Genomic DNA, 8,182 nt, shown 5'->3' on the forward strand with positions numbered 1-8,182 from the left:
AGTTGCTTCCAACACTGGGAACGCTTTATCATAAATAGTAGATTGCATTTGAACTTTACTTGAGTGTTTTAAAGGTATTATTAGAGCTTAACCTTCAAAATGAATAACAGTTTATTTGTGCAGTTACTCAGGGAAACAGGTTGAGATACCTACTTTGAATAATATTCTACCCTGTCCTTTACACCCCACTTCTTCTATTTATTATTAGCTGGCTTTATTACTCATTTAATTTGTCCCTCTTTGGTCTAGAGGCAGCGGGGTGGCACCTGAAGGACACGGAGCAAACACGAGCTCAGGTCTCCCTCTGCAGATGAGGAGCTCCAGAGGAACCAACAGGGAAGAGCTTGCTGAGCTCCCAACCTTCCCCTGCTCATCCAGAGCCTCCAGGAGGGAACTCAGGTGCTCCAAGGAGTGTCCTCCAAGGTCACACCCTGAGAGAAGGTGTCGTGAAAATTTTACTGATTTTTTTTCTGTATTTCAGATGTAACACTGGCCAGAAGGTGAGTTGCAGGAATCCCAGGTTGTTACTCTTAAGTTCTGGCAGAACTTACACTGCTCTACAAATGTCCTGGAATGGGATCATTCATCCCAACTCTCCAGCTGGTGACTCCAACTGAGGTGCAGAACTTCCACTCTGTAAATTCAGTTAAGATCTGGCACTAAGTAGTTTCAGAAGGAAACCTATCCAGGATATCAGATCTAAAGGACAATACCTGCCATGAGGCCACAGACAGCCCAAAACACTCTGCAGCTATTTGTAATTTTTTTTTCTATATTTCAGCTGAAATTTTACTGCATTTTTTCCTGTATTTCAGATGTAACACTGGCCAGAAGGTGAGATGCAGGGATCACAGGTTGTTTCTCTTATTTAAGTTCTGGTAGAACTTACACTGCTCTACAAACATCCAAGCTGAAAAATTCCATCTAATTTACAACCAGCATTCACCCACACACGGGTTTTTCCTACTGTTGATGGTGTTTTTAATAGAATAAAAGTTATCTAACAATTTAATTGCCAAAAATCAAAATCCATCTGTATTTTGATGCCCTTTAAATGTCTCTATGAATAATCCAGCTCTAGATTTCACTCCTATAAGGTCTACATCTCATTTGCTAACAACATTAAGTATATGAAATAAATCTGGATGCTCATTTCCTTTTTGAACTTGGCATGGGTGCATATACCAGCTTCCAAAACTTGTGCCTTAGCTCTTTGTCTCAGAAACAGAGATCTAGATCAGAAGCATCAGCTTTCTTACAGAGCAACAAATATTAAACTAATAAAAATTACTAATTTTCTGTAATATTTTCCCATTTTGCTTAAATATCTTCATGCTCAGTACAAGTCATGTTTAAATTTAAGCACAGTTGTCTTTAATACCTATGGAAGTAGCACTGGTGTAAAATCAATGACAGGAATAAGTCATTGAAAAAAATGAAGAGTTAAGACAGACAAATTTCAAGGACTGTTTCTGTTCACTAAGCGCTCTAAAATACTTCATTAAATATGCATCAGAAAACAAGGCATTTCTGTAATATTAAAATATGGTGCAATTTCTAGGGCTGCTAAAAGTCAGAGCATTATTTTAGATTTAAAATATAATCCATTTGCACTGAAACAATACATTTGTAAAAGCCATGGTTTTCATACCGTAGCCTTTCACTTTGATGCAGAGCTCCCTCGGCCTCAGGATAACAGCATTTGCATCTTTTTCTGGTTTTTTACATCCACAATTTCCACCTTCAAGCTCTTAATTCATTTCTGAAAAAAAAAAAAGGAAAAAAGCAATACAGTGTGAGAAATAGCAAGTAGAGGGAGAGGCATGATCCATTGAAAAGGGGAATTTCTTGGGGATTTTTGCCCCACTTCACTGTAGACCTTTCAAGGGTCCTTGGGAATATTTAATATTTCATGTGTCTCTTCCTCTGAGCATATGCTCCTAAATTTCATTTCAGTGTGCAGCCACCAAGTAAGAGCTGTTCAGGTAGTGATGCAGGAGGATGCAGCAGAGACTGCTTCCCCAGAATCTCCCTGCATGAACAGGTAGGCAAGAGGAGAATGAAAAATATCAAGAATGGCAGGACCAGCTCTCCATGACTTGCCCCAGCTAGCCTGACATGCTGAAATGCCTGAAATGGAATCTCTGCCCACTGCACAGAATTGCCACAGGATCACCTCACTCCATAATGTTGAGTGTTTAAAACCTTTTTAAAAATTTTTATTATTTTGTTAAAATTGTGAAGCAGTAGAGATAGTTGACACAATGAAAACCAGCAAGATGAGGATTAACTTAGAGGCTCTGTGAAGGAAAAATGGGTTACAGCATCCCTAGGTTGATGAGCTTTTTCCTACACACTTACCAGGCTGACTGGACTAACCTAGTGGTCCTAGAGAGCTCCCAGGAGAAGAATGGAAGGCCAGGAGAATGAGAAGAGCACACACAGAACCAAAACCTCTTTAAAAAGGGAAACCTCTACAAAAACCCTGCAGACAGGGGTTCATTACCAACAGATCCACACCAAAGTGGAGAGGACTGTGGCAGAGCTCTGCAGCATCCAGCACTAATCCATACTTGGATTAATTCCTTGCACGACAGGTTTGAGCAAAGAGGCAGCAAGAAATCAGAATTCTAAAGCTCTGTGGACAGGCAGCAGGCTCCTGACTTCAGCTGAGGAATAACCAGTCAGGGTGTAGGCTCTGGGGAACTCCTGTGGGACACCAAATAGCAAGACTCAGCAGTGCCACCCTGGAGAAGAAAATCCCAGGAAATGCAGAAGAGACCAGGAACAAGAGCCATGGGGTGCTGATCACATCCAGTCTGAGAAAGAGATGAACCAAAGCACAGAAAACATGACAGATCAAAAATGTCGCAAGGAATGGGATCCTAAGCCTACAGAGCAGCATCACAATTTCCAAATATATGGGAGGTGACCATAAAGGAGACAGAAATCATCAGTTCTCCCCGTTTATAGCTGATAAAACAAGAGCTCATGGACGGGAATTAGGTTCAGGCTGGACTTCAGCATGTGCAGCATGGGGAAGGCTCTAATGACAGGCTGAAGGAACAGCTGTCAGGACTATTTTAAGAACTTCTCTTCTTTGTCCTTGCCCACCCTACAGCTCTGAACCACAGAGAAAGGTTAAGCTGTGATAAATGGTATCCCTACCTGAGGGCTGGCAATGTGAATTTGATGGGTGTGCCTGTGAAAATGGGGCTCTGGGGATGCAGTGCAGTACTCTAACACAGACTGTGTACAGTCTAGCACATATTTGGAAATAATAATGAAAACTAACAATATAAGATATTAAAGTGTAAGAAACCAGGAGGCTGGAAAATGATAAGAATGTTTCCAATATGAAAAATAAGTTTATTACCTAAATATAAGGATCCAGATGAACTATGTCTGAATCACATTCTCTGTTCTGTTAGACAGACATGTTGATTTTTAAAATTTTTCTGCTGCTGTGCCATCTTTCTCCTTTTCCAAATCACAAGAGTGTCTTGAGAGGAGCTTTTACCTCACAGCTAAAGCAGCAATTTTATGGAGATATGTCCCTAAAAACAATGCTTTCCTTGGGGTGAAAGTGAATCCTGTTGTGCTGCTGAGCAGGCTGGAGCATCACCCCATTGTCAGGGCTGTCCTTAACACAGTGTGAGCTTAACTCTACCCTCAGAAGGGTCAGGGCCAGCACAAACTGGCTGCAGAGAATCCTCTGAAAGTTTCAGAGGCAGAAAAGATTTTCTCACACCTCTCTGAAAAGTGGCAGGGATAATCCAAGGGATAATTATGGAATACCTGCAGTCCATTCTCTCAGGATGGCAGGCTGAGGCTGGGACCTGCAGAGCCCATTCACACCACTGCTCTCAGACACAAAGTCTGGCCCTTGATGAATTCCATAGGAATATTTCAAGTGAGAGTGGAACTGGAGGTGGGAACATTCATCATCACCGAGTTACAGTGTGGTGGTGGGGAAAGAAAAAGGAAAACATGGAAGCAGACATCCCTGAAAGTCCTGCTGTGGCTCTTTAACTGTGTGACATTATTAGAAAGATGCCTGAAATGAGTTATGGAACTAATTAAGGAAATATAAAAGCATGGATAAAAAGTTCCTGGTTAAGTATAATTGATAGTACAAATCTAATTTGAAAGGTTAACAAGCTCTTGAAAATTGTTGAATCAAGTACAGACTGATGTTTTTAATATAATTATATACAGCTAACAGATGGTATAGTCTTTTTATTATATTGTCAGCTATTAGATGTTCACTTCCTAGGCAAATAACTGAATTATACTAAAGATATTTATGGTTATTTTAAAAGATTTTTTCACTTTTCTAATATCTGTACTGATCAAATGCATAATATGTACTATTTATAAAAATCTGAAAGACACGATTTAGATAAGAATTCAGAATATTTCACTCCCCCTTCTAAAACAACTTTATTTTAGATCTTAATTAAAAGCTTGATTGGCTTTATGAATAACATAACTTTAGATATGTAAATATCTTTTCAGGCCAAATGAGAATTAGAAGAAGATTAGGAAAACAAAGCAGCAGGGGAAAAAAACTACTCTTAATTCAAAAAATTCTTATTGAAAAAAAACAGTGAAAAATTAAATTTAATATGCAAGATAATATATGAGATACATCAATTCAGAAAGATCAGCAAAGAGGTGATTACCTCATTCCTAAACCCTGCAGTCTGTATCTGATAGCTACCTCATCTGGGTTCTGAAAATCCCTGAATTAAAAGCCATTACTTACTTTGGTATTTTTAAAACAAACCTTCATATAAGATTCAGAGTTCTGGCTCCTGTTGTGCTACTTCCACCACTGAATAAGAAATTCTACAGACTTGTTACATATCAACCCAACATTTTAGAGAGTTGAGGATTCACAGATGAAGCATTACAATAACAAACTGTATTTCTCATTACAGTCTGGGAGATTTCAGTATCTGGGGGCATGGCCAAGGAAGCCAGAGAGGGACTTTCCATCAAGAACTGCAGTGATGGGACAAGGGGGAATGGCTTCCCAGTGCCAGAGGATGGGTGGGATATTGGGAATTAGGAATTGTTCCCTGGCAGGGTGGGCAGGCCCTGGCACAGGGTGCCCAGAGCAGCTGGGGCTGCCCCTGCATCCCTGGCAGTGCCCAAGGCCAGGCTGGACTTTGGGGCTTGGAGCAGCCTGGGACGGTGGAAGGTGTCCCTGCCCATGGCAGGGGTGGGATGAGATGGGTTTTAAGTTCCCTTCCACCCCAAACCTTTCTGTGATTCTATGATTTACTAAGAAGGGGTGTCCTCAAATTCATTCATTTAAGTATCAGACAAAATTGATTTAGTCCAAACTGAATTTGGAATTTACAGCAAGCAGGACTCATCCCAGAATCCCAGCCTGGTTTGGGCTGGAAGGGACCTTAACACTCACCTCCCTCCAGCCCCTGCCATGGGACACCTTCCTCCAGACTGGGCTGCTCAAATCCTAACAAAGACAAGAAGTAGGACATGAATCACTCCTTTTGTATCAGTGCTCATCTCATCTAAATTTAGCAGCTGAAAGGGTAAGCACCTCCTTGTTAGGATTCCTGTGTAATCCCAGGGACTGATTGCCAGACGCCTGCCGTGGCCTTGCTGAGGTGCCTGTTTGCATTCAGCAGAAACAGCAGAAATCCAAACAGCTCCTGAAGAGAACACATTTAAAACAGCTCAGTCAGATGGAGAAAGGAGGATAATATCCACACTTGAGAGCAGCCTCACTAAGTCAGAGCAAATGTGCCCATATTCCCCACACTCATCAACATCAGTTTCCTTGGGCAGCGCTTGCACAAACACCCTCCCAGCTGGGCTTTCATTTTAAATTCTGCAGGCTAATGCTCATCCCTAGCAATAACCAGAGGCTCTGCTGGCATGGCCTGGGAGGAATCCAGGAGTGGCTGTTGGTGAGGCCATAAAAATGGATAGCCTGAGCTTGATGGCTCTTGAAATAATCACACAGCTTCAGCTGCTGGAGGAAATGAGGGATGGGAAATGCTCCTTCTGTGAGCTAAGAGCAAATAACTGACCTGGACAAGTTCAGGCATCCTGCAGTCTCAACTTAATGAATTCACTGGACCCTTGGCTGGAGTGAAATAAATAAAACATTGCACTTTCTCACTTGTGGCTAGCCTCAAAACAGTCACAAAACAACTGTTTTGCCACTTGAAAGAAACTAAAAGTAATCTAAAAGTTTATGGGGGTTAACAGCTGATTACAATCAAAAAGCTGGTACAAGAGTGGATTCAATTGTACTGTTTGCCACTCTTGTAGTCCTTGTCAAAAGGCTGGATTAATGCCAGCCTTCCTGTCCTTCTTACAGCCTTTGTCACAACAAAGAGGCATTGCAGTTTTACAGCCCTGTATTTTCTCTCAAAGATAACAGTAAACAATATTCCTTTGATGTTTTCAATGTTCTATCATTTTACTGAATGGCCCTCCTTATTCTTCCTTTTATATTCTCAAAACTGATGAAAAAGTGATGAAATGGCCAACAAAATAAAATAGAGACTTGTGAAGAGGTTAAAGCAATGAGCCTGGCTACTGTCCCTCATGGGGCAGGCAGGACATAAAGACTTTTGTTCATTTTGATCATTTTTATCATAACTTTGTTGTGAAGTAACACCACACTACACAAGCTCACACAGAAACTGCAGATCATACCAAGAATCACGAGTTCCCACCCTAAATAGTAGCTAAGTTAGAGTTGATTGCATTCTTTTAGCAAATGCTCAGCAAGTCACAGGCACCCCTGACTCCCTCTGAGCACACACATGTAGCTATGGCTGCAGACAAACCCCAAATGAGCTGCTCCCTTGCAGACACTCCTCCTCATGCAGAGGAAAGAGCCAACATGTGACAAGTTTGTCATGCTAATACCCCCCTGGAAGGGATGTGAGCCTGTGGTAATGGGGGGAGTGTAAGGAACCACTCTGCAGAGCATTGGTGGTGCCCTGAAATGAACTGAAGATGAAATAACACAGTGAGGTCTCAGTTGGGAAGGGAAGATACAGCACAGTTATTGATCTTTCTGTGCCAAATCCTTGCCCAGGCTCTGCAGCTGGTCTGTGGGGTCCTGTGTGCTCTCACAGGGACAGAGTCAGGGTGGCATGGATGCAGTGCAGACAGACAATGGGACAGAGCAGAGAGAACAGAGCCACTGCCTGCAGCTCCATCCCCTGCACTGTGAGCACTGCGCTGCAGCTGCTTTCCTGCCTGCAGACACAGGGGGTCTGAGAGGCAATCACATCACTGAAGCTTTCCTGGTACCCAAATCAGTTCTTTGAGACCATCTTCATTTGAATTCTTTTCCCCTAAATATGAATGTTTTGGATGTTCTGTGTTGACCACAGCTCCACAGACTCCAATTCCAGTCTGCACTTTGAACACCTGAAGATGGAAACCTGGGAAGGAGTGGAGAGGATGTGGACAGGGAGAGTCACCTTCCAGCACTGCAGAGTCCTGCTGTGCCTGGGTCCTTGTCTGGAAGCTTCCCTGACCTCTGATCACCTCCACCTCCCTCCCAAACCTTCTGGATGCACAGCAATCCCACTGGAACGTGGAGGATCAGGTCCTCTTCTTATTCATCTTATGGGAGCAATTTCTTACCAAGTGCCAGAGAGACATTTCTTGTTGCATAAGGTAGAAAAATTATAAAGAAAGGCCTTATAAAATCAGGCCTGCTCTGTTAGATCAGTGGCTGGCCTAGTCATGCATTGCAAGTTCCCATGTCAAAGCAATCCTGGTATGAACAGTTTGTTAGCATAACAATCTATTCCTGGGTGAAAACCAACTAGCACCTGTAAAAAAATTAAATCCATCCCATGAGATTCAGTGAAGAAAACATGTGAACAATTTAAGAGTAGAGACATTTGATGGACAAGTAAAACACCTTTTAGTAACCAATAGATGCATTGGCAAGAAAGGTACCAACCAACTGGAGTCACACGCAAGGTCTGTAAAATTGTATAAAAATCATTTCTGCAAATAAAGAATGGGCTTTTTTCCTGCATGAAGAAAATGGAGTCTTGTGTGATTCATTCTGATAATTTCTGTTGTTTTTCAGGTCCTGCAAAATTCAGTGTGTGCCAAGATGTCATGTTTCTGGTACTTGATGCTGAGCCTGAGGTAAAGGGGAACCATAAAA

The sequence above is a fragment of the Geospiza fortis genome, unplaced genomic scaffold (assembly GCF_000277835.1).
Source record: "Geospiza fortis unplaced genomic scaffold, GeoFor_1.0 scaffold92, whole genome shotgun sequence".
NCBI classification, from domain to species: domain Eukaryota; kingdom Metazoa; phylum Chordata; class Aves; order Passeriformes; family Thraupidae; genus Geospiza; species Geospiza fortis.